This window comes from Grampus griseus (assembly GCF_964374135.1).
Source record: "Grampus griseus genome assembly, chromosome: 9".
In the NCBI taxonomy this organism is placed as follows: Eukaryota; Metazoa; Chordata; class Mammalia; order Artiodactyla; family Delphinidae; genus Grampus; species Grampus griseus.
Window position 1 is genome coordinate 32,814,224 of NC_139003.1, and position 27,757 is coordinate 32,841,980.

At 40.8% G+C, this 27,757-nt stretch overlaps 1 protein-coding gene across 2 annotated transcripts in view; it reads right to left on the bottom strand.

The window, feature by feature from the left end:
- Window positions 1-21,753, bottom strand: part of MET (MET proto-oncogene, receptor tyrosine kinase) — a 128,349-nt gene extending 106,596 nt beyond the window's left edge. For both annotated transcript variants that reach the window (XM_082661474.1, XM_082661475.1), the window contains exon 1: window positions 21,535-21,753. The gene's annotated coding sequence lies outside the window, so the exon portion shown is untranslated. The remainder of the gene's footprint in view (window positions 1-21,534) is intronic.
- Between the last annotated feature and the right edge of the window lie 6,004 nt (window positions 21,754-27,757).

Below are 27,757 nucleotides of genomic sequence, written 5' to 3' on the forward strand. Positions count from 1 at the left end.
CTTAAATACTTTAAAATGAATAAAGAACACCAAGCAAAGTTATCCTCATAAAAACAGAGCAGTACAGAAAAATAAGTACAGAATCCAATATCTAAAACTCTGCATCCTTGAAAAATTGATAAACTAAAAGGTTAGGACAACTTAAAAACAACTGTGCTCAGGACTGCATTTATATAATGGATCAATTCAAGGAAAAATAATCCAGGGTGTGTGTGTGTGTGTGTGTGTGTGTGTGTGTGTGTGTGTGTGTGTGTGTGTGTGTGTGTGTGTGTGTGTGTGTGTGTGTGTGTGTTTTAGGGAGAGAGAGAAAGAGAGAAAAGAGAGCAAGGCATTAAAAAACTTTTTAACCATACAGGTGCTGCCCACTGGTTGGCAGTCCCAGCCTCCTGGCACATTGCCCTCTAGTTGTGAACTCCAGATGGGTGTACATCTCTGGAGGAATACAGGGAAGGAGAGTTAACTACAGCAGACAGAGGCAGGGCCAAGTAGTATCCCAAAGTGAAGATATTACTTGCAGGATAAGCTGGAGTTGCTCAGGCACAGTGGAGACGGGACAGACTCTCTGGACTGAGAGACCATACATGCAGGCACCTTGGGGAGAATGTGCAGGGCTGGTCAGGAAGATGTAACTGGCACAGAGGCTATGTGGGCTGGGCTGGGTGCGGATGAAGCCAGAAGGTTAGGCTGGGGCATATCACAGAAAGTCTTATGCATCCTATTGAGGGGCCTGTACTCTTTCAGTAGTGGAGAGTCCCTGGGAGGTTTTAATCAGGACACGGAAACCAGAATACTTATAACTATATATTAGACACCTTTGATGACAGTGTGGTGAGTGGACTGGAGGGGAAAGGAGCTACAGGCCAGAAGACATAACGGAAGGTCACTGAATCTTCCAGGCACTAGAGGATGAAGACTTACAATAGAGTGAAGACTCCCAGATCTGCATCCTCATCTCTTTAGCTCCAGAGAGTCCAGAAATCCATCTCTCAAGCATCAATTTTGTATGTTCAACAGCTATTCAAGACTAAATTTGACAAATATTTATTGAGGAGCTAATATGTGCAAGGTGCTTGGGGGTACACCAGTAAACAAAACAAACATTCCTGCTGTTGTGGAACTTACTCTGTAGCAGGTGCTCCAGACAACAAATACATAAAACAATTAAGTCAATCCTGTACTATATTAGACGTTGATAAGTAAATGTTGGAAAAAATGCAGGGCTCCATGTGAAAAGTATTTATTCTATTTGTTAACTGTCCTCAACAAATAAAGAAGTTTCAGAATGTGAAAAAAAAGAAGTTGATGAGTGTTACAGGCAAAAAAAAAAAAAAAAAAAAAAGCAGCATTGGGGGATCAAGAGTGCCTGGAGGGGAGGTGGTGGAAGAGGTCTGTAACTTTGAAAAACTGGGAAGGGGGAGGAGCTTCAAGATGGTGGAAGAGAAAGACATGGAGATCACCTTCCTCCCCACAAATACATCAGAAATACATCTACATGTGGAACAACTCCTACAGAACACCTACTGAACGCTGGCAGAAGACCTCAGACCTCCCAAAAGGCAAGAAACTCCCCACGTACCTGGGTAGGGCAAAAGAAAAAGAATAAACAGAGACAAAAGAATAGGGATGGAACCTGAACCTCTGGGAGGGAGCTGGGAAGGAGGAAAGGTTTCCACACACTAGGAAGCCCCTTCGAGGGCGGGCAGAGACTGCGGGAAGCTTCGAAGCCACGGAGGAGAGCGCAGCAACAGGAGTGCGGAAGGCAAAGCGGAGAGATTCCCGCACAGAGGATCAGTGCCGACCAGCACTCACCGGCCCGAGAGGCTTGTCTGCTCACCCGCCGGGGCAGGCGGGGGCTGGGAGCTGAGGCTCGGGCTTCGGAGGTCAGATCTCAGGGAGAGGACTGGGGGTGGCTGCATGAACACAGCCTGAAGGAGGCTAGTGCGCCACGGCTAGCCGGGAGGGAGTCCGGGATAAAGTCTGGACCTGCCGAAGAGGCAAGAGACTTCTTCTTGCCTCTTTGTTTCCTGGTGTACGAGGAGAGGAGATTAAGAGCACGCGTTAAGGAGCTCCAGAGAAGGGCGCGAGCCGCGGCTATCAGCACAGACCCGAGATGGGCATGAGACACTAAGGCTGCTGCTGCCGCCACCAAGAAACCTGTGTGCAAGCACAGATCACACCTCCCCTCCCGGGAGTCTGTGCAGCCTGCCACTGCCAGGGTCCCATGATCCAGGGACAACTTCCCCGGGAGAACGCACGGCACGCCTCAGGCTGGTGCAATGTCACGCCTGCCTCTGCCGCCGCAGGCTCGCCCCGCATCCGTACCCCTCCCTCCCCCGCGGCCTGAGTGAGCCAGAGTCCCCGAATCAGCTGCTCCTTTAACCCCGTCCTGTCTGAGGGAAGAACAGACACCCTCAGGCGACCTACATGCAGACGCGGGTCCAAATCCAAAGCTGAACCCCAGGAGCTGTGCAAACAAAGAAGAGAAAGGGAAATTTCTCCCAGTAGCCTCAGGAGCAGCGGATTAAATCTCCACAAACAAATTGATGTACCCTGCATCTGTGGAATACCTGAATAGACAACGAGTCATCCCAAATTGAGGTGGTGGACTTTGGGAGCAATGATATATATATATATTTTTCCCCCCCTTTTCCTCTTTTTGTGAGTATGTGTATGCTTCTGTGTGTGATTTTGTCTGTATAGCTTTGCTTTGAACATTTGTCCTAGGGTTCTGTCAGTCCGCTTTTTTTTTGTTTGTTTTTAGTATAGTTTTTAGCACTTGTTATCATTGGTGGTTTTCTTTGTTGGTTTGGTTGCTCTCCACTTTCTTTTTTTTTATTACTTAAAACATTTTTTAATAATTACTTTTTATTTTAATAACGTTATTTTATTTTACTTTATATTCTACTTTGTTTCTTTTTTTTCCTCCCTTTTATTCTGAGCCATGTGGATGACAGGCTCTTGGCGCTCCAGCCAGGCGTCAGGGCTGTGCCTCTGAGGTGGGAGAGCCAAGTTCAGGACACTGGTCCACAAGAGACCTCCCAGCTCCAAGTAATATCAAACAGCAAAAGCTCTCCCAGAGATCTCCATCTCAACACAAAGACCCAGCTTCACTCAACAACGCTACAGTGCTGGACACCCTATGCCAAACAACTAGCAAGACAGGAACACAACCCCATCCATTAGCAAAGAGGCAGTATAAAATCATAAGGCCACAGATACTCCAAAACTCACCACCAAACGTGGACCTGCCCACCAGAAAGACAAGATCCAGCCTCATCCACCAGAAAACAGGCACTAGTCCCCTCCACCAGGAAGCCTACACAACCCACTGAACCAAGCTTAGCTACTGGGGACAGACACCAAAAACAACGCGAACTACGAACCTGCAGTCTGTGAAACGGAGACCCCAAACAGAGTAAGTTAAGCAAAATGAGAAGACAGAAAAACACACAGCAGATGAAGGAGTAAGATAAAAACCCACGAGACCTAACAAATGAAGAGGAACTAGGCAGTCTACCTGTAAAAGAATTCAGAATAATGATAGTAAAGATGATCCAAAATCTTGGAAATAGAATGGAGAAAATACAAGAAACGTTTAACAAGGACCTAGAAGAACTAAATAGCAAACAAACAGTGATGAACAACACAATAAATGAAATTAAAAATTCTCTAGAAGGGATCAATAGCAGAATAACTGAGGCAGAAGAATGGATAAGTGACCTGGAGGATAAAATAATGGAAATAACTACTGCAGAGCAGAATAAACAAAAAAGAATGAAAAGAATTCAGGACAGTCTCAGAGACCTTTGGGAAAACATTAAACGCACCAACATTCGATTATAGGGGTCCCAGAAGAAAAAGAGAAAAAGAAAGGAACTGAGAAAATATTTGAAGAGATTATAGTTGAAAACATCCCTAATATGGGAAAGGAAATAGTTAATCAAGTCCAGGAAGCACAGAGAGTCCCATACAGGATACATCCAAGGAGAAACATGCCAAGACACATATTAATCAAACTATCAAAAATTAAATACAAAGAAAAAATATTAAAAGCAGCAAGGCAAAAACAAATAACACACAAGGGAATCCCCATAAGGTTAACAGCTGATCTTTCAGCAGAAATTCTGCAAGCCAGAAGGGAGTGGCAGTACATATTTAAAGTGATGAAGGAGAAAAACCTACAGCCAAGATTACTCTACCCAGAAAGGATCTCATTCAGATTTGATGGAGAAATTAAAACATTTACAGACAAGCAAAAGCTAAGAGAATTCAGCACCACCAAACCAGCTTTACAACAAATGCTAAAGGAACCTGTCTAGGCAGAAAACACAAGAGAAGGAAAAGACCTACAATAACAAACCCAAAGCAATTAATAAAATGGTAATAAGAATATACATATCAGGCTTCCCTGGTGGCGCAGTGGTTGAGAGTCCGCCTGCCGATGCAGGGGACACGGGTTCGTGCCCGGGTCCGGGAAGATCCCACATGCCGTGGAGCGGCTGGGCCCGTGAGCCATGGCCACTGAGCCTGCCATCCGGAGTCTGTGCTCCGCAACGGGAGAGGCCACAACAGTGAGAGGCCCGCATACCACAGAAAAAAAAAAAAAAAAAAAAGAATATACATATCGATAATTACCTTAAATGTAAATGGATTAAATGGTCCAACCAAAAGACATAGACTGGCTGAATGGATACATAAACAAGACCCGTATATATGCTGTCTACAAGAGACCCACTTCAGACCTAGGGACACATACAGACTGAAAGTGAAGGGATGGAAAAAGATATTCCGTGCAAATGGAAATCAAAAGAAAGTTGGAGTAGCAATTCTCATATTAGACAAAACAGACTTTAAAATAAAGACTATTACAAGAGACAAAGATGGACATTACATAATGATCAAGGGACCAATCCAAGAAGAAGATATAACAATTGTACATATTTATGCACCCAACATAGGAGCACCTCAATACGTAAGGCAAATACTAACAGCCATAAAAGGGGAAATCGACAGTAACACAAGTATAGTAGGGGACTTTAACACCCTACTTTCACCAATGGACAGATCATCCAAAATGAAAATAAATAAGGAAACACAAGCTTTAAATGATACATTAAACAAGATGGACTTAATTGATATCTATAGCACATTCCATCCAAAAACAACAGAATACACATTCTTCTCAAGTGCTCATGGAACATTCTCCAGGATAGCTCATATCTTGGGTCACAAATCAAGCCTTGGTAAATTTAAGAAAATTGAAATTGTATCAAGTATCTTTTCCAACCACAACGCTATGAGACTAGATATCAATTACAGGAAAGAATCTGTAAAAAATACAAACACATGGAGGCTAAACAACACACTACTTAATAACCAAGAGATCACTGAAGAAATAAAAAAATACCTAGAAAAAATGACAAGGAAAACAGGATGACCCAAAACCTATGGGATGCAGCAAAAGCAGTTCTAAGAGGGAAGTTTATAGCAATACAATCCTACCTTAAGAAACAAGAAACATCTCAAATAAATAACCTAACCTTACACCAAAAGCAATTATAGAAAGCAGAACAAAAAAACTCCACAGTTAACGGAAGGAAAAAAATCATAAAGATCAGGTCAGAAAGAAATGAAGAAAACGATAGCAAAGATCAATAAAACTAAAAGCTGGTTCTTTGAGAAGATAAACAAAATTGATAAACCATTAGCCAGACTCATCAGAAAAAAAAGGGAGAAGACTCAAATCAACAGAATTAGAAATGATAAAGGATAAGTAACAACTGACACTGTAGAAATACAAAGGATCATGAGAGATTACTACAAGCAACTATATGCCAATAAAATGGACAATCTGGAAGAAATTGACAAATTCTTAGAAATGCACAACCATCTGAGACTGAACCAGGAAGAAATAGAAAATATGAACAGACCAATCAAAAGCACTGAAATTGAAACTGTGATTAAAATTCTTCCAACAAACAAAAAAGCCCAGGACCAGATGGCTTCACAGCCAAATCCTATCAAACATTTAGGGAAGAGCTAACACCTATCTTCTCAAACTCTTACAAGATATAGCAGAGGGAGAAACACTCCCAAACTCATTCTACGAGGCCACCATCACCCTGATACCAAAACCAGACAAAGATGTCACAAAGAAAGAAAACTACAGGCCAGTACCACTGATGAACATAGATGCAAAAATCCTCAAGAAAATACTAGCAAACAGAATCCAACAGCACATTAAAAGGATCATACACCATGATCAAGTGGGGTTTATCCCAGGAATGCAAAGATTCTTCAATGTAGGCAAATCAATCAATGTGATACACCATATTAACAAATTGAAGGAGAAAAAACATATGATCATCTCAATAGATGCAGAGAAAGCTTTGGACAAAATTCAACATCCATTTATGATAAAAACCCTGCAGAAAGTAGGCATAGAAGGAACTTTCCTCAACATAATAAAGGCCATATATGGCAAACCCACAGCCAACGTTGTCCTCAATGGTGAAAAACTGAAACCATTTCCACTAAGATCAGGAAAGACAACGTTGCCCACTCTCTCCACTATTATTCACCATAATTTTGGAAGTTTTAGCCACAGCAATCAGGCAAGAAAAAGAAATAAAAGGAATCCAAATTGGAAAAGAAGAAGTAAACCTGTCACTGTTTGCAGATGACATGATACTATACATAGAGAATCCTAAAGGTGCTACCAGAAAACTACTAGAGCTAATCAATGCATTTGGTAAAGTAGCAGGATACAACATTAATGCACAGAAATCTCTTGCATTCCTATACACTAATGATGAAAAATCTGAAAGTGAAATTAAGAAAACACTCCCATTTACCACTGCAACAAAAAGAATAAAATATCTAGGAATAAACATACCTAAGGAGACAAGAGACCTGTATGCTGAAAATTATAAGACACTGATGAAAGAAATTAAAGATGATACAAATAGATAGAGAGATATTCCATGTTCTTGGATTGGAAGAATCAACATTGTGAAAATGACTATACTACCCAAAGCAATCTATAGATTCAATGCAATCCCTATCAAACTACCAGCAGCATTTTTCATAGAACTAGAACAAAAAATTTCACAATTGGTATGGAAACACAAAAGACCCCGAAAAGCCAAAGCAATCTTGAGAAAGAAAAACGGAGCTGGAGGAATCAGGCTCCCTGACTTCTGACTATACTACAAAGCTACAGTAATCAAGAGAGTATGGTACTGGCACAAAAACAGAAATACAGATCAAGGGAACAGTATAAAAAGCCTAGAGATAAACCCATGCACATATGGTCACCTCATCCTTGACAAAGGAGGCAAGAATATGCAGTGGAGAAAAGACAGCCTCTTCAATAAGTGGTTCTGGGAAAACTGGACAGCTACATGTAAAAGAATGAAATTAGAACACTCCCTAACACCATACACAAAAATAAACTCAAAATGGATTAGAGACCTAAATGTAAGGGCAGACACTATCAAACTCTTAGAGGAAAACAGAGGCAGAACACTCTATGACATAAATCACAGCAAGATCCTTTTTGCTCCACCTCTTAGAGAAATGGAAATAAAAAGAAAAATAAACAAATGGGACCTAATGAAATATAAAAGCTTTTGCATAGCAAAGGAAACCATAAACAAGACGAAAAGACAACCCTCAGAATGGGAGAAAATATTTGCAAATGAAGCAACTGACAAAGGATTAATCTCCAAAATTTACAAGCAGCTCATGCAGCTCAATATCAAAACAACAAACAACCCAGTCCAAAAATGGGCAGAAGACCTAAATAGACATTTCTCCAAAGATATACAGATTGGCAACAAACACAGGAAAGAATGCTCAACATCATTAATCATTAGAGAAATGCAAATCAAAACGACAATTAGATATCATCTCACACCTGTTCGAATGGCCATCATCAAAAAATCTACAAACAATAAATGCTGGAGAGGGTGTGGAGAAAAGGGAACCCTCTTGCACTGTTGGTGGGAATGTAAATTGATACAGCCATATGGAGAACAGTATGGAGGTTTCTTAAAAAACTAAAAATAGAACTACCATACGACCAGCAATCCCACTACTGGGCATATACCCTGAGAAAACCATAATTCAAAAAGAGTCATGTACCAAAATGTTCATTGCAGCTCTATTTACAATAGTCAGGACATGGAAGCAACCTAAGTGTCCATCAACAGATGAATGGATAAAGAAGATGTGGCAGATATATACAATGAAATATTACTTAGTCATAAAAAGAAACGAAATTGAGTTATTTATAGTGAGGTGGGTGGACCTAGAGTCTGTCATACAGAGTGAAGTAGGTCAGAAAGAGAAAAACAAATACCGTATGCTAACACATATATATGGAATCTGAAAAAAAAATGTCATAAAGAACCTAGGGGCAAGACGGGCATAAAGACAGAGACCTACTAGAGAATGGACTTGAGGATACAGGGAGGGGACGGGTAAGCTGAGACAAAGTGAGAGAGTGGCATGGACTTATATATAGTACCAAATGTAAAATAGACAGCTAGTGGGAAGCAGCCGCATAGCACAGGGAGATCAGCTCAGTGCTTTGTGACCACCCAGAGGGGTGGGATATGAAGGGTGGGAGGGAGGGAGACGCAAGAGGGAACAGACATGGGGACATATGTATATGTAAAACTGATTCACTTTGTTATAAAGCAGAAACCAACACAACCTTGCAAAGCAATTATACTCCAATAAAGAAGTTAAAAAAAAAAAGAAAAACTGGGAAGTTGCCTTTTAAGTAAAGAGTTGGAGGAAGAGCGGACTTAGCCATCTAAATACAGCTCTGCCTGGTGTGTCTGAAGCACAGCAATGGGGCCAGTAAGCCTGGACCTTGGTGATTAGAAGATGAGATCAGAGAAGACAAAGAATCGGATCAGGCAGGGCCTTGTAGGCCACTGTGAGACCTTGGCCTTTATTGGAGTGAAATATGAAGCCACTGCAGAGTGTTGAGCAAGGGATTGATTATACTTGAATGGAATCACCTTGAGTGGGTGTGGGAGATTGCTGGTGGCAGGGGGCTGGGATAGGGCTAAAATGGAGAAGTGAGGCTGTTTGGGAGTTGGGAGGCTGCTGTTAATAGTGTAGGTAAATGATGGCAGTGGCCTAGGCCAAGAGGAAGGAATAAGTGATGAGAGGTGGCTGAATTCTGGTTATATTTTGAACGCAGCTAAAAGGATCTGCAGATGGATATGGAGATGAGGTGTGTGAGGAAAAAAAGGAGTCAAGAATATGCCAAGGATTTTGGCTTTTGTAACAGGGAGAATGGTTCTGCCAGTTACAAAGGAGCTGGAGGGTGGAGCAAGTTTGGCAGAGATGTGTGAAGATCAGTAGTTTTGTTCATGTTTGACATACTTTTTAGACATCTAAATGGAGATGTTTACTTTGCAGTTGGATATTTGAGTCCTGGAGTTTAAATTAGGAAGTTGTCTGCATATCAATGGTATGAAAGCCATGAGACTGGATGAAACCACCAAGGAAAGGAGTGTAGGGAATGAAGAGAGGAGAACCGCGTGCTAGGGCTCACTGACGCCAACAGGCTGGGGAGAGCAGGGTGACCAAGAAGGAGCAGTTGGGTATACCGTCTGGCACCTCCGTCTACTCCTATGAAACTTGTTCTCCCATTCCATATCCTATCTTGGTGCCGAACATTTCCCACATTTCCAAGACATCATGCTTGACTCCCACCTACAGGTCTTTTAAATATGTCCACCTGCATCCATCCCCAGGGCGGTATCACTTCTTACCTGGATTATTACAACAGCTTCTTACCTGGTCTTCCCTCTCCATTCTTGTCCCTGATCATCCATTCCCCAACGTAACAGAGATATCTTTTTAAAAAGACAATCTGATTATGTTATTTTTATGTTTAAAAACAGTTCAACTCCTTAGCACAGCTTAAAAGCCATGCATGATTTGGCTTCTGCCTAATTCTCCAGCCTTGCCACTTGCCATCTCCTCCCTAGAAATCTAGGCTCCAGCCACCCTGTCCTTCTTTAAGTTGTTGAAGCAAGCCATGTGTTCTTCCACTCTGGGTTTCAACACATAGATCCCTCTTCATGGAACACCTCTGCCCTCACCTTCACCTGGTTAACTCTTACTCTCTCTTCAAGTCTCATCTTAGGGAACATTTCTTCTAGGAAGCCTTCTCCAATGCTTCTCTTGCCCTCTAGGAAGGGTTTAGGAACTCTCCCATGTGCTCATACATCAAACCTGCCTCCGCCTTATCTAGACTTTATAATGTTGTGTTGTAATTTACTTATTCATACTTCCCACTAGACTATAAGCTCCATCTTTAGCCCCTGGCATACTGCCATTACATGGCACTTGGTAAGAATTTGTTGAAGAATAGATAATGGAATGAATTAATAAATGAAAGAATGATCCTGAATAAAAACTCTGGCAGTATGGATATAACAGAAAGAAAGGACTAGATTAGAAATTTATGTGACAATGATGCAACATCAATACTGACCATTGAGGAGACTGAGAAATCAAAGATGGCTAAAAAATGTCTACCTTGGGTATAATAAACAAAAGTAAGGAAAGTAGGCAGAGAAGAGTTTTGGGCAAAAATAATAGTTCAGTTAATAACTGAGTGTCTGTTGGTCATTCAAGTGGCAGTGTCTTTAAGGTGACTAACAACATGGGCACAGTGATTTAGAGAGAAGAGGGAGTTAGAGATAGCAATTGGTGAACCATTGGTCCATTAGTGTATTTGAAGTCATGGAGGTAAATGAGATCACCCATGGGCATGTTCAGTAAGAGAAAGGAGGGATTCAGATGGAACCCTAAAGACCAGAATCTAAACTTTATATCTAAAGGCTGAAGGAAAGGTTTGAGTGGTATTTCAGAAGCTTGAGAAATTTCAAGAATGAAAAAGCAAGATGTATAGTGTCAAATCTCATAGAGGGGTCAAGTGGGATAACAGAAGTGTCTGTCAGATTTGGCAATGAGGTTTCCAGTGATTAGAGTGAGGATATTTTCTTGGGAGTGGGGAAGAGACTGCTTGAGTTGAATAAGTTAAAGAATGAATGATAGTAGAAAAAATGAGATAGTGATCTTCAAGAATTCTTTATTTAAAGGATAAGGCAGAAATAGCAGTGAATACTTAAGGTAACTGTATATTAAGGATCTTCTCAGGGTGTGTGTTTCTTTCTAGAAGCAGCAAGTTGAGTAAGGGCTGAATGAAAAAAGGCGATGGAGATTTTAAAGATGAGAGGGATTGGTAGGGAAGGTGGGATAGATGGAGCAAGGTGTTGGAAGATGTGGGGAAGAATGGGATCAAAACCATAGGCTGAAAAGACCATTTCATCATTTGACAGAGAAGCAAGGAAGTAATAACGGGTGACATAGAAACTATTCAGGCTTCTGTTTGCTCTCTAAACTATGAGGGAAGATACTACACTGAGAAGAAGGGGAGCCAATGAGATTCAAGAGCTTGAGGGAATAGTGGAAGTTTGTAATCATTGTGGTGGGAAAGGGTAAAAATGAGACTAGAGACAAGTAAACAGATTTGCTGGTAAGAGAAGCAGGTGCTATGAATTGGCCAAAATGGGCAATGACCAAAACAAGAATAAAGTTCTCTTGAGATAATACTCATCCTAATGCACAATGCTCATTTTCATTGAGTATCTAAACAGTCAGCATGGCAGATTTGGGGATTAAATGGTCCCATAATCATAACCTCTGTAGTGAATTCTTTGTAATGTTTATTAATTCATCAGATCTATGAACGTTTATTAAGAGGAAATGCCAGCATTTGATTATTTTTATTTCAAAACCATTATTATTGAAATCTGTAAGGAATAACTTCAGGGAAAAGAAAAACATATTGAAACAGATACTCTGTTCTCTTTTCAATAAGACCAACAGTCTAAAGATGTTAAAGAAATGAATCAGATATAATAATTATCTAAGTCTGAAAATTAAAACCCATTTAGGAATTGTGAGGGAGCCTTGATCCTAAATACAAGTCTTGTTATTCATTTAGAATCTTTAATAACATTTGGAAAGCAATTAATCAAGTTATGACATAGATTCAAGAGCTGTCGCCTTTCATTGTCATTAATGAAACTGGGGATTTATCTGCACTTTTCTGGTGATTTAAAGAACAACTTTTTGGTAAGCTATTTGAAGACTATAAGAATGTTTAAAGTCATTGGACCTTGACGTACAAATTTCAATGAACAATCCAAATGTGTGTTAGTGAGACTGAAATAAAATTTAGAAGTATCTTAATTTTGACATGACAGAAAGTGAATTTTAAGAAGTCCAAAATGCATATTCATTTCTGTTAGGAGAAAGCTTTCTTCTGTCAACAACCTTTGCTTTGATTGCTTCTTTATATAATTCAATAGAACTTAAAATATTTTACTGTACACTTATACTCTCAGTTAAAAAAAAACAGCTAGGGTAATATTTTAGGTCCAAAGTTTCACACAGGCCCTGAATGATTCTATTTGTCTGCTGTCTTTATCTTAACTAGAGAGTGGTCAGGCCACGAGCTCAGTTTGGACAGTGTGCCCTTCAGCAGGAGCTGGAGGGATTCTGCCTGAATGTGAGGCCAGAATCAGATGACAGCTGCTCACCTAAGACTCTCAGAGTAGCAAAAAGACAGGAAGTGAAGGCAGGCCCTGATATAAGCTTTCCTTAACTCTTTAGACTACTGTATAAGTTTAGAACATGAGAAGTACAATTCTTACGCACACTAAAGCATGAACTCTGTACAATCAAGACCCAAAGAAATGGTCTCAAGATAATATCCCCAAGAAAAGCTAATATACATACACTGCAGATGATATCCCAATGGAAAATAATTATTGATATAGTTTTAAGGGCCATAACTTTTGATCCCAACAGTAACAAATGGATTATAATGCCCTGATATGCTAGAAAATTTTAGTCATGAAAATGGTATAAAACATTTGTAACCTGGGTTTTTCTTTTTTTGCGGTACGCGGGCCTCTCACTGCCGTGGCCTCTCCCGTTGCGGAGCCCAGGCTCCGGACGCGCAAGCCCAGCGGCCACGGCCCACGGGCCCAGCCGCTCCGCGGCATGTGGGATCCTCCCGGACAGAGGCACGAACCCACGTCCCCTGCATCGGCAGGCGGACTCTCAACAACTGCGCCACCAGGGAAGCCCTGGGTTTTTCTTTTAATACTGTGATTCCTTCTGAGAACACGGAATTTCATTTACAGTGTTTTTGAGTAGCTAAAAGAGTGCATAGGACACGCCTCTGACACTCAGAATAGAAGTCCCTCTTTTTCTGCTACATATTCCTGCTATTCTTACTGGTAGCTAAGGGTAGGATAGACTAAGAGGGCTGATTTAGAAATGGGTAGATGATAGCCTAGTTTCTCCCAGAATCAAACCACCTGTGACAGAGTTGGAGGAGGCTTCGACTTTGCTTATCATGTGCCTACCATTTTCCTGTGAGCTTTCCCTTGATTCCCCACTCAGTTTTGACCAGCCTTTTTCCTATTTGGAAGGTGGCAGCCTGATTCCTAATGGGACACTCTCTTCATGACTTGCAATGCACCCAAATCCATGACCCTTAAGCGTATCCACCCACCTCTCCATTCCTTTAACCTTGCTGACCCATTATCCTGGCAAAACCTGCAGGTCTTCTCCTTCATTATCTACTTCCTATATTTGTAGCATGAGAGTTATCAGAAAAATGTCTTAAATTGAATTACATTTTGCCAAATGTACAAATACATTGGAATACTCTGTACATTTTCCAAATGTACAGAGGCATTTGACTGCTCATTTATCAAGTTGTGAGACCTTTTAATTAGAGTTTAAAAAATTCTCTAAATGTAAATGTGTACAAACACATGGATATATAATTATTACTGATGGTTTGGTCAACCACTGAAATTGAAATTAAGCATGTGAAAACTACATAAATAAGTTACTCCTTATACAGTGCTATCTACAATTAAATTTCAAAACAAGTTTTAATAATAATATATGTATTCAGCAGCAAACTTTCAGATTCACCTAAGAAAACCTCCATTTCAAGACCATAATAGCACAATTTTCCTTTTTGTTCCCACCAACATATAAAAAATTGAAAAATTCTGGCACCTCAGTGTCATAAAGAAACAACACACTTTTGATCAGGAAAGGTTTTCTGGGGACAAAATGTGATGAGTTGTTAGAAATTCACAACATGATATCAAGGAAAATGTCAATGACCATGCCTTCTATGCCTTCTAAATACTACTTTCTTTTAGAGAGGAGTTGCTGTCTCCATAGCCTTCAGTACTCTAATCATGTGGATTTCAATTGCACTTAAAGCTACATATTTATTTCAAGTCTATATGGGAAGTCTAGTTACCACAAAATACACACTCACAAACAGGAAATCTAACTACAGTAAGAAGGTGTTTTTTTTCCCCCCACACGATAGAGTTCAAAGATGTGTCATCTATGTAATTTGGAGCAAAACCCAACACCACTATTATTGTTGAGTACCTCTCTCTCCCCTCCTATATTATGGCAACTTATGATTATATCATTATGTTTTCCAAGCCTGTTTGAACTTGCTGCTCTTGCTTATAGATACAAATGACCTGCCCTTTTCTGTGCAAAGCTTTCAATCAGTAAGCATGTCAAGGTGGGAGGAAGGATGGCAGGAACAGTAAAAGGGAAAAAAAAATCAATTTTTAGAAAGCATATGGTAACAACTGAATATTTAATCAAATTAGTCTAGAAATTCCTTCCTATTTTCAGCACTGTTTGCAAGGCTGTTGTGTCATGGTACAGAATGAATTTCAATAAATGTCATATATTTAGTTAGATGGCTTATTTTTAAAATTTGTTGAACCAGGTCACTGACTCAGAATAGATCTCATTCCAAGACATGACAGATGGATACTGATACTGAATAAAAAGATGACATTAGCTGGAAGGTTCTGGGCAGAAGAAGAAGTCATTCATTTAACATTTAACAAAATATTTACTGAGTACCTACTGTGTGCCAGGATAAAATGATAAACATTTGGACTTTATATTATAATAGAAAGAGGAGTTGTTCCAAAATAATTTCCTTGGGGTTAATAAGGATTACAATGGAATACCAATAGTGAGCAAGGTCCTTAAAAGTACTTACATTTTTCACATTGCATCAGAAAAATGCATTAGTACTCATTCAAACATCCATTTTGTTATGGTTGCAGGATTTTAGACCTAACTCAGATTTTTGAAGATGCTGTTTACTAACCCTTAACAAAAACCAACTTCCTATTTTTCTGGAACAAAAGGGGCCTTACATGGTTTCAAAGATTTCTTAGACATCAAAGAGCTTAGAGAGACATACAGTTTATGGGTAATGATTTAGGATTTAGTGAATCAAAAACACATGGATTAAATTTCCTTTAAAAGACCCCTAGGTTTAAATTTTAAGAGGTAAAATGTTGGTCTAAACACACATTAGTCCCCAAAAAGCCAAAATTTATTTTTAAAGATAGTTTGAGCTGTCTTATGGACCTAAAACTTGGCTGGGTTTTACTTTCCCACATGATTAGGCCTCAAAGGAGACAACCTGCCTTCTGCTCAACAAATTTACTCCACCTCTCTCATTTGTGAAGACTACATTACTTCACAGGTCTCTAGCTCTGAATGCTCTTCTTGATATTTTCAATGAAATATTAAAAACCAGAAACAACCCATGGTCTTATCAAACACCTGGAGTACATTTTAATTCCTCCAAGTCAATTATGTTTTTTTTTAACATACAACTTTAAAATTGGACCTGAGATTCTAGGTGCTAGGTTCAGATTTCCAGCTATCAGAGAACAAGAGATAATTTGAAAACAGGAAAAGGCCACTGATCTTAATATGTGCACTGTTTCATGACATATTATTATATTTGCATTTAAAATAGTAGGAAGAAATACAGTACATGATCTTCCGTTCTAACACAATGGCTTTCCGGAAGGCCGCTAGCCTGGGTATTTCACCGAGTTTTTAGGATTAAAGGAAACAAGTTAGTGCACAACCTGTGAGCTTTTATTCCTTTGGAAAAATAGACTGCAACACTGATCTAATGGCTTTTAAAGGGTACTCAAAACCAACACAGTGCACGTTTTGAATTTCAGTGGTGGAGGAATAACAACTGGTGAAGTCCAGGCAGCTCTTAGAAATCAAAACAAAACAGAGAAAGCACCAGCATTCTAAACGGAGAGTTTATTCTGAATGAGAACCTGGAAATGAAATAGGAAATCTACATATAAAGTTATGATGAATTTAGATTTCAGGAAATTATTGCTGCAGTTTAAGAATGAAATGACTACATTACTCTTATAGTTTAGAAATATACAGAGTTTGATAGAACGTATGTGGGTTGATGGGTTTAGGAAAATAAGTATGTGCCAATAGATGATGAATTTTCCAGTGAGGAAAAAAGGCTGAGAACTCTACAAGATAAAATACTTTTCAGAAGCAGTCCTGGGGCTTTTGGGCTGTGCCTGATGCTGAATTAAACAGCACCTGCGGGTGAAACAGGGGACCACTTGGCAGGTATAGTTGTGGCCAAGACTGTAAATCTGGCCTGCAAATATTTTGTCTCTCTAGCTCAAACAATTTTAAAGATGCTGAGTCAACATGTTAAAATTGAGAGATTTCTAGCTTCTGAAAAGCTGAAAGACACCACCACATGGGCCCGTGCCACTCACTGAGCCTCACGGCAACTCTGATGATGCCAAGCAGTGGCTGCTCCCCCTTAGGTAGGACTTTTTCTGAGCAGGTTTTTGGTCCCAGTTTTTGGTTAGTTTTACTCATTTAGGTTACCTGTTTGCAAATCTTCATACAGGATATAGAAAAGGCATAGGGGGAAGAAAGAAAAGAAGAAGAAAATCCAACACAGTGGTTTAACACTGGAAAGGGAAAAGGAAGGAGAGAGAGAGAAGGCAAAGAAGTACACAGCAGACAGAAGCTGTAAACCATCAGCAATTGTCTCCTTTGCCGTCTCCAGATTTATACTATGAAAGCGATCTGTGACAAAGCCATGGGTATTAGTCTCAACAAATTCCACTGGGTCAGGGTCATTGTGTAGAAAATAAGAAGGAAAATTGTCTGAATGGAGCAATTTCCCTGATCAAGGATGGGGTGTGGGGATGGGACCAGGTAAATGCAAGAAAATTCCATGGTTCTTTTCTTTCATTGCCCTCAAACCAAGGGATGTGGGCCTCGCCTTCATCTTCACCTTAGAGACTGTAATGAAGTATGGCAGGCACTGTCCAGGTACTTCCCATAAAAGACCAGGGACTCCACATACAGTTGTGCAGGCTATGCATTGCACAATTCCAGAGATAAAATATGAGAATGACACTCCCAAGGAATGCGAAGGAGAAGCTCTGCCTTATTCTTTCATCTCCTTCAGGTTCTAGCTCAAAGGCCACCTTTGAATTAAGGCCTTCTCTGACCCCACTACTGAATTTTTCAGTCACCAGCCCATTATTCCCTCTTAGCCTTGACAGTCCGTACTCCTCTTTCCACTTTATGCTTCCTGATAGCTCTCATTACTTCACATACATCTTATTTACGTGCTTTTATTTACTGTTTGCCTTCCTCATTATAGAACAGAGCACCATAAGGCCAGAGACTTTTGTCTGTTTTATTCTCTGCTGCATTGCCAGAGTCTAGAATCACGCCTAGTAGGTGCATAACAAACTACCCTGAATGCCTAAATCCTTAGTCACATTCTTAGAGTACAGGAACCTGGCTTTCACTAGAACCTGTGATTCTCTGACCATTTTTCATAATTGCTTGGGCCAGATTTCCTAATAATCCTTTGTTATATTAGAATAAATACATTTCAAATCCTATGGACCATTATATAATCTATATGGCTCATAAACTTTTATATAATTTCTATTTGCCCTATAGCTACATAATTTATCATAGAAATTTAAAACAACAGGAGTAACCTGTATACTTGCACAAATTTATACAATCACAGGAGAAACATGTATACTTGGGTATGCAATTAGCCAGTTCATTTTTTTTTTTAATTTCACTGTACTCACACCTCCTGTTACAAATGCCACACGAGTGATTTTTCTCTCAATTATATTTTACAGCTTATAAAAACACATTCTTCATTTTGTCCCTTGAAAAGCAAAGTAGTCAGATTTTACTGGATGTTTTTATTGAAACAAATCCCAAGGGGAATATACTAAACTGTTAAACACAGCTGAAGAGATATCTGAGAATGCGCTTTCTGATAGAAGGGTAGATTACAAAATTACTCACAGCTCTTAATCTGATAATAGGAGAATGCCCCACACATATGAATGGAGCTTTTTCTTGGTATGCTTTACTACAAAAAGAGAAAGGGAGAAAAAGAGAACTGGAGAAACAGAAGGTGAGAAAAACTCCGGAGACTAGAAATGTTACAGTCATCATTTATCACTAACCTAAGGATCCCAATGTACGCCTCAGTGCAAAATGCTTCAAAGAGTTAAACTTCCTTGATGGCTGGGCAGAGGCTGTGGTGCTGTTGAGACAGCATGGGGGCTAGGCTCATGCACAGGTTCCCTTCTATAACATGGGGAGGTTAAGATAGTGAAACCAGCCTTGCCTATTCTGTAAGGTTGTTGCAGTATCAGAAAGATGATATACTCAGAAGCAGCTTCAAAATTTTAAGAGTTAAGTTCCAATCTTTTGATTTAAAAAAAATTTCTATTATTTAATAGCAAGTGGGATGGTGTCCAAGGCTGTCACTCTTTTGTAACAATTACTGACCTTGATTCCATTTTGCACGAGATTTATTTATCTGAATATCTAATTCTTCAAAGGCGGATATTTCGCTTCTTCCTTTCTAAAAATGTTCCTCTAGTACCAGACACATATGATGTTTAACCTACAGTTCTTAGCTATTTTTGCTGAAGCAAATGTGGGCCTGGCAGCAACTCTGTTAAGAATAGGGAATCAAAGTGATCCTGAATTGACATTAGTTAGTATATCTATCATTTATTACTAAGAGGTGACTATTTGTTTTGCACTGAGCAAAGCCCATGAAGAAACTCTGCCCTGAGGGCTCAGAGTCAAAGACACCAGTTTCAACATACACCAGTGAGGTAAACTCCCTGGCACTTGAGTTTCTGCATATTTTCTCCCCTTAAGGTAACACAATTAGGAAATTCAGTATCCCATGAACAAACATAGCAGCTCAAGAAAAATATTGGGGATGATGGGAAAGGAAAGCGTAGATGATTCTGGTGAGACTAATGACAGTGAAGAAAACATGAAATTAGAGGGAAGAAATGGGGGCACAGAAAGCTTGGAAGCAGCTCTGACCAAACCAAGGGGAAGAGATGAGGGGGAAGGGGGCAGAGAGATGAGAGGTGCTCTGAGTTTGTAGGGAACTGTTACTCAACATGGGTGTGTCACTATAGGCACTAGTGCAGCCACTTAGAGAAAGGTGTGTGTCCTGAGAGAATGTTAGCCCTTTTGAATTATTCACTTTGTTTTGAGATGACCACATTTGAGAAAAAGTTTATTTGAGGCTATCATATAGACGTGCAAAAGGAAAATCAGACTAATGCTATTTTGGACTATTTATTTTCTTTTTTAACCAACAGCTAAGGAAATTGATTTTTGAAATGTATTTCTTAGTCTAATTCTCCTTGGAACAAATTTTAAAGAATTTCAAGATTATAGTGGGTCATAGTCTTAAAAGGGATTTATAAGATAAGGGTTTTTCTGCTGCTTAGAAAAGTGTCATTTTTCTTTTATCATAGGTTTAAAAGTCATGAAAATATTAGTTACAAACTTTCATACTAACTGGCTATGGTTAATCTTATACATCTTTATCATTCAGATAAACCTCAACCACTAATTCTGAAGTCATGGAAAGTACATCTAATGTAAACCTCTACTGTGATGTATTAAGAGTAAAGCAATCTTTGAAAAACCAGTAGTCAGCAGATCATCTTCTAAATGCCATAAATTCCATTATGTTAAAATCAAAATATATTTAGGTTAATAACTATAGGTTTATGCACTGTTAAGTTTGAAACCTGAACAGAATTTTTAAAACACCAGTAAATTTTATAGGCAATCAGCCACATTTTTGGTACTACAAAAATTTCTTATGAGTGATGTAAATTTTACTTGTATTATTCAGCAACTCAAAAAGAATGAACACTGAATACACCACAGACTTGCAGTCTACAATTGGAACCAAAGCACCTCACTTTCTGTTCCATTATGGAAGTTTACATGTTAAAACAAAGCCCAATAAGCTTGGAGCTAGAAAGAAAAACTATGTACCTGTAAATAATCCAAGCACCACTTACAGTTTACATAAAAGCACAATTTATGTCCTAGAGGCACAGAGAAACGTGATGTACATCATTTTCAGATCATCTTCATGCAGAAAAAATTCATTAGTCAGCTATAATAGTTTAGCTGTAAAGGAAAATGTTTTTCTGAATCCATTTGCATGGCAATGTGCATGTGTCTGCCTGATGGAAATGACAAAATAAACCTCCACCCAACTCTACAAAATGTGAACAGTGTTCTTAAAATTCAGGAGAGGGTCCAGATAGTCTATATTCTCTCCAACGTCAGTTTTTACAATCCTCTCATATTCACCGACCGTCTTAACTTGGCAATTAAAGTATCCTGATTATTTTGCCTAAGAGAGTTGACAATATTTCATTCTGCCCCAGGACTCCTTTACACATAAAACTGTGATAAGGTAAAACACACTGGGCAGAACTATTCATGCATGAGCCACAGGAACTCTCTCCAACTGCCAAATTAGTAAATGGCTCTTTTAAAACATAAAAGGTATGAAATGAGAGTACTTTGGAGTAAATTCTGCATTGTAGATAGTCTGTGAAAATTCTTTCGTTCGTGCTTTAATTATTGGGTCAGTAACAGTCGTAGCCAGATTGCCCGACCTCTGGTTCTAATCTATTTCACCTAATAAGACAGATGTCCTCCACAGAGCCCCAGCAGAGAGATAAGGTAAGATTGAAAACGATAGGTCACAACAAGCCCTGTGTATTTGCCAGAAATTAAGAATTCAGACCCTCACAGAAACACCTGCCCCTTGGAAGGGGCCCCACGTAATACAGATATAAAGCAAGGATGGGAACAAGGAAACTGCTGGCTCGAAGCTTGCTGGCCACATCACCCTCCGTCAGGGTGACCGGATCACTTTTGAGTCAGATCACAGCCTTGAAACTTGCTGGGCCATAACAGTCATACACCATCGCCCACCCCTGCGCCCCTCTCCTGAGTCACACAGGTGGCTGTCAGAAGCAACCCCCTAAAACGAAAAGCCCCATTCTAGTTTCGACCTCGCCCCTGGGGCCACAGCTCTTTAGTTTCTGAAGCCCCTAAACTCTCGCCCACCTCCCGGGTCTTGCCCTCTGGAACAGCAGTCAGGTCTCTTAGGGGAACAAAGAGCAGAAGGGCAGGGGCGAAAGACGGGGTGCAGGATACGAAAGGGGCTGTAGTTTTTACCTTGCGGCGCCCAGGAGCCGGCGGAGGAGACGTCAACCGGGCAGGGATCAACCGCGTAGGGATCAACCGCGTAAGGACCACCCGCGCGCTCCGCGCCTCCCTGCCTCTTCTCAGCAAGTCAGCTGTCGCCCCGCATCTGGCTCGCGCCCTCCGCTGGGCTTCGCATCTGGTCACAAAGCGCTGTGGGCGCCGGGGGCGACGAGAGCCTCCGGGTCACCTGTGGCCGGGCCCAGCCGAACGCCCCGTCCTCCCGCCGGCCGTGCTCCCTCCGCCCCTTCCCACCCGCGTTCCCTCCGCCCCTTCCCACCCGCGCGCTGCCCGGGCCGTGACTCAGCCGGGCATCGGCGCGCGCGGCCCGCGGCGGCCCGGGCGCGTCCAGCCGGGAGGAACGGCCAGGAGACCCGACTCGTGCTCTCGTCCGCCCGCCCCTGCACGTGTCCGTCTGTCTCGTGCGCTGTCCGTCCACCTCGTCCACGGGTCCAAGGACCGCTGAGGTGGGGACTGGCAACAACACCCTGAGGGGGAAATCGGCCCCCGCCCTTCCTGCCGCCCGCGCGCCGCGCCGGGCCCCGCGGGGGTCTCGTTTCCTCCGCCCCTCCCCCGCCCACAAGGTGAAACTTTCTAGGTGGAGTAGAAGTTTTCTCGCCCTGGCCGCGCGCACTCTCCTCCCCACCAGCTCGGGCAGTTTGAACTTAGCACAGCGGGAGATAAGCGGGACCGAGTCTCCCCCTCCTGGTGCCCGTGCAGCCAGCGGCCCTGGCGCACCGAGAGTACTAGGCGCGCACACGGCGCCCCTCCCCCCCCCCCCGGCGCGCTGCCGGCGCGAAAAGCGCGAGGCTCTGCTGTGAGGACCCTCTCCCGCGTCTCGTCTCGGTTAGCAGCCGGGCGCTGACGCGGGGACGCGGAGATTTGGCCACCACACAAACAAGGAATTCATTGTCAGGGATGGAGGTAGGAGTGGATGGACGAATTGTCCCAATGATTTAATTATGCAGCGATTATCCCCGACTGTAATAACTGAGATTTCTGGAAGGAGAAACAACACAGGAGTTTAACCCTGAGGAAACTTGCTGTTTTAACTTTCTCCCCCCCTCCCCCGTTCATAGCAGGAAACAGGCTGATTAAATAACAAACAGCAGTGAGGAAGCACAGCTGCGCAAAAGTTTAATTCTTGAATGTTGAAATCTTACGATATTAAAAAAGGTTGGGGGTTTGGTGGATTAATGTGCGTTAGGGTAGCTTTTAATATCTCACGTGTCTGAATATAAAAATTGGCATTAACCTTCAAGAGGAAATAAAACGCAGGTAACAAGCTCAGAGGAACAGCCTCTCCTGTGAGGACTTAGCAGCGCTCCTTTCCTACTCTCTCAAGGGCTGGTCAGATAATGGCGGCTGTTAGTGAGAGTCAAGGGGCGAAACAACATTTACTATGTGGATTCGGGAATGACCACAGAATGAAAAACAGAAAGTATAGTTAGGATAGTTACCGTTTTCCTGAGAGCTTCTTATCTGCCATGAACTACACAGAGCACTATCAACCCTCAAAAGTGATTACCTCATAAGTCCCCAGTTTTGTGGAAAAAGAAAGTTCTCGTTACATAATACTAGAGCCCTGCATGGATCCATTTCTAGATGAGGAAACTGAGTGCCTAAGAGTTCCTAAGAGGGTCACACAACTGGTTAGTAAAAGAGGAGTGATTAGAACCCAGCTATCAAATCCCAGCCAGGTGTTCTTCACACTGTGCCAAGAGGCTACAGGCTAGCAAGTTTGCATAAACAACCCAGTCCTACTGAAGACTTCCTCATATCACCTGACACAATTTAACAAGGACTACTTCACATTAAAATGCAAATTTACTGGTTGAAGGGCACTGGTCCTATTTTATGGACAGATCCGTTATATATTTGGGTTCAGGACCAACTTTAAATAAAAGGTGAATAAACTAATGAATTTAGACACACACACACACACACACACACACACACACACACACACACACACACACACACACACACACACACACACACACCTAGCCATAGCTGTCCAAATGAATTAGAGTGTTGTTTCTATTTTTTCTGTTTCCTGGTTTCCATAGCAATATGTTAACTGGATTTTTAGATTGCATTATGTAGTTGCTGTAACAGGTTTTCTGAGTTTGTGTGCTAAGATAAAAATATAAAAGAAAAAAATTACAATTAAAGTGGTAGACCCAGCAAAGCCAATGCAAACTGGAAAATAAAATAGCTTATAAATCCACATAACCTATTCTGTATTTTCAGCCCTGAAGTTTCCTACTTTCTAGTTACTGACAAATTTCAATTCAGTTTTGAAACTGGATTAAAAATTGTCTTTTTGATTTATTAACCATAAATAAGGAGAAAACATTTAATAAAAATAACGTAACTAAGAATAACGTAACTAAAAAGTATCTGAGTGTGTGAAAATCAAATAGTTTTTACACACTACTAGATAGGTTTCCCTTTCAGGAAAAGGGTTAGAAGTATAATTTCACATGTTTGGTTTTGGATAGAAGCAGATACTTTAAAAAAGCAATAGGAATTCTACAATTCCATTTCGGTTTTGTGGCAAACTCTAATTGTTGCTGTTTAACTTTCCTTGGGTCCATGGCATGGATGACATGCTGTATGATGAAGTTCTGTTGGTATTTTCTGAAAGAAACCAAACCCTTGTGGCTGACGCTCTTGGCTAGCTAGGCCAGCACCTGTTCCTAACTAGATATTCCCTTGCTTCCCTCCACTCTTAGGGCTGGAAAGGAGAAATACTTGCTTTCCCAGACTCCTTTGCAGTCAAACATGGCCATGTAATGGCACTCTGGCAGTGAGATTAAGCTGAAGTCTGTTTTCTGATTAAAGGGATGTAATAAACTTGTGCCACTCCTTCCCACTTCTTGCTTTCTTGATTTTATGTATAATATCCGGCAGAGAGCTAGCTAGCTTGTGACCATGAGGAGAGAAGTTGGCTCTGACACTGCTGAGCTGTAGCACCAATGCCAGTAGACACCTGCTTCCAGATTTCTTGTTTTGTGGAAAAAATACTCATTCCAGACACTGTTAGGCAGGGTTTCTGTCACCTGGGGCCAGCAGCCTTCAAAGCTGATGTACCTCTCAAATGGGAAGCAAGACATCTCCAAGACTAAGTCTAGCACAGTAGTTAAGAGTGTGGGTTTTAGAACGAGACAGCCTGGATTTCAATCCCAGTTCTGCTGCTTGCTAGCTATGTAACTGTAGGTCAGTGGCTTAAAGTCTCTGTGCCATATCTGCAAAATGGGGAAAATAATAGTGTTATTGTGAGGATGAAATGAGAAGCTATAAGTGAAGCGCATGAAATAGTGTCTGGTAAAATATAAGTGCTCAAAGGCATGAGTTATTATTTTCCATGTATTTGTGAATAACACATAGTGCTAAACTATAAAGAGGATCCCATCTCTTAACCCTGAGGTAGGCCTAATGGTAGCCATGGTCAAGAGGGAGAGGAACAGCTGCTCTAAATCTGCTCTAAACATGCCACATCCTTTCTGCTCTCCCTTCAACAGACACCAATTCGGATCTTTGATGGCACTCTTTAAGTTCATTCACATGACACTGTTTTTGAAACAAAAATGAAAGCAACCTTCTTAGAACAGCGGCTTCTTGCTGGCAACCTGTGGAAGGCAGGGCCCACAGACATGCACAGGCCCATAGAATGCTTTTTAAAAGTTTGAGTTGTGTAGACAGAGGATATGTTCTGCAGTTTGCTGTTGTCTTCCCAGTGGTTTGCCATTGTTCTTCCATCTTCTCTTGTAATGCATCCAGCCTACCTCTGATCTTGAGGTCACTTTCTTAGGCATTAGGATTTGTGTCCCCTCTCTTATTTATTCTTGGATTCTCTTTGCTCTCCTCCCTTCCCCGGCCCCAATGCCCCTATTACTGTGCTTATGGAAAATGTGTCTCCAAAATGACAAGAAGAGTTCAGGTGATAGTTCCTCAGGTCACCTCTGTTGGCAAATACAGTTTGGGGATATAGGACTCCTCTTACCTTTTTAGAGATACATCATGCAAGTTAGAATATTGAAGATTCTGGAAATTCACATGGAAAAACAACAACAGAACAAAAAAACCCCCAAAACATGCTTTTTTTCCTCTTAACATCTTCAGTAGCAATTTTCTATAAAATTAGTTCAATAGGTAACGTATTTTGGGAAACCTTGCCTTAAAGAATGGATATACCAGCTACAAAGGGTTAGAAGAGGGCACTTTCAGTATGAACTGCTTTTATGTTGATTTATATTGGTCATTTGTTTGTGGCTGGGCTCTCTAAAAATAAAACATGCAATGTTAAGTTATCTAAAAATATAAGTAAGCATATTCAATATTGAGGACAAGTACAAGACTGCTAGGCTCTTGAAGTTACAAGTATCACGATTTTAATCGGAAGGTCTAGGAGACTGGAGGCAGAGAAATTGAAAATAAATTACCATCTCCAACAGGGTGCTGCAATTTTGTTAGTGATTTGGTTCATTTTCACATCTGGCTTATTGCCTCTTTCCCCAAATCAGGCAAAGGTATAACATACTTCGCTCTCATTTATTAAATGTCTTCTATGTATCAGTCATGTCTTTGAGTTCTACTTAGGTCCTCATAACAAAAAACTCCAGCATGGGTGTTATCCTTCCCAGTTTATGTCCAGGGAAATGAAGCTCAGAGAGATCATGTAACTTATCCAGGGTCACACAACAGGCCTAAGTCTGTCTCTTTCTAGAACTCTGCACTTCCCCTTGCAGCCATTATAAACTGTCCATGGTCCTATGGTGAATGATGCAGTTCTTAACGTGGGGCAGGATAACTTAAGGCTTCCTTTAATTTTCCCTTCTTTTCCATCCACAAAGTCAGCCACAACCTAAGACACGGCCACCCCTCTTCTTGACGCTTGGGGACTGGATGTTGCCATGCAGAATAAAGGTGCTGACACCACCTGCATTGTTGGTCTATAAAACACTACACAGGTTGGATCATGGGTCCTAGGCAGTCTGGATGGCCTACGTGGTGGACTATGGGTGCATAGGGCCAAGACCTCCCACTGTGAAAAGGAACAGGAATACCCTCTCTCCAATGTCTCTGTTTTCACAACTCCTGAGCTCTCCTTTGGGGACCTGGGGAATGTGAGAGAGAAAGGGAAGCACCAGATGACAGAGAGCCAGGAGTCCTAAGAGAGGGTCTTTGGAGAGTCTCTTGTCTTTTCAGAAGATGAGAAATAAAGACCAAAACTTGCAGAAAGTCCCAGAAGTCTGCCCTCATAATTCTTTCTATCAATACTTTCCTCCCTGAAACTGTATTAATTTTTTTTTCTTTCTCTTTTTCTCTCCTCACCTTTCTTCTCCTCTCCTCTCCTCTTCTTTTCTGTTTTTTACCTTGTGGTAAATTGGTAAAAGCATTTTGGGAAAGAAAACAGGAAAAAAATCTTTCATTTTTATACAGCGTAGTACAGCATTATTTCCCAACTATCTTATCCATTTCATCTGTTAATCTAAATGGTTTGGCACTAATACAAATGGATTAACCCATCTTGTGAAATAATGCACTAAAAAAAGTGTTTCCTTCATTGATCAACTTTTCTTTATGAATAGCCCTTTACAAATGTGTATGTGTGTTTGTGTAATTACTGCAATTCTAGGCTTTACCATTAACTTGATGAGGGCTTTGGCGCTTAACCCTTGTGGATCAGTTTCTTCAGCTATAAAAACAGTTCCAAAGTCTGATGAAAATGACTTAAAAAAATTAAGTATCAACTAAAATTTTACTGAAACCAGTAAGTTTGGAGCAAATATAGCAAACAATTTACTAATTGTATTATATATAAGGGGACATTATATTAGAAAGAAAGTACTCCAGTGTGTGGTTCTTATTAACTACTGCCTTGTTCAAATATGATAAAATTCTTTTTTCTATTCCAATGACTGACTGATTTAATGACTCAAGGATAATATATTTAGTGAATCCAAAAGTAACTTTGGTGATTTAGAAAAGGCTACAATATTTAACAGTTTAAGCAGGAATATCTAGGTTTTAGTGACATTGAAAAATGATAGAATGTTTGAAAGGTTTAATTAGAGTCACTGTAACTATTACACATAACTAATGTATTCTGATTTATAACAAAGATGGTTCCAACACTTTTGCACTGGCCAGATTTTTACCTTTTGTTTAACAACCTCAGAGTCTAAGC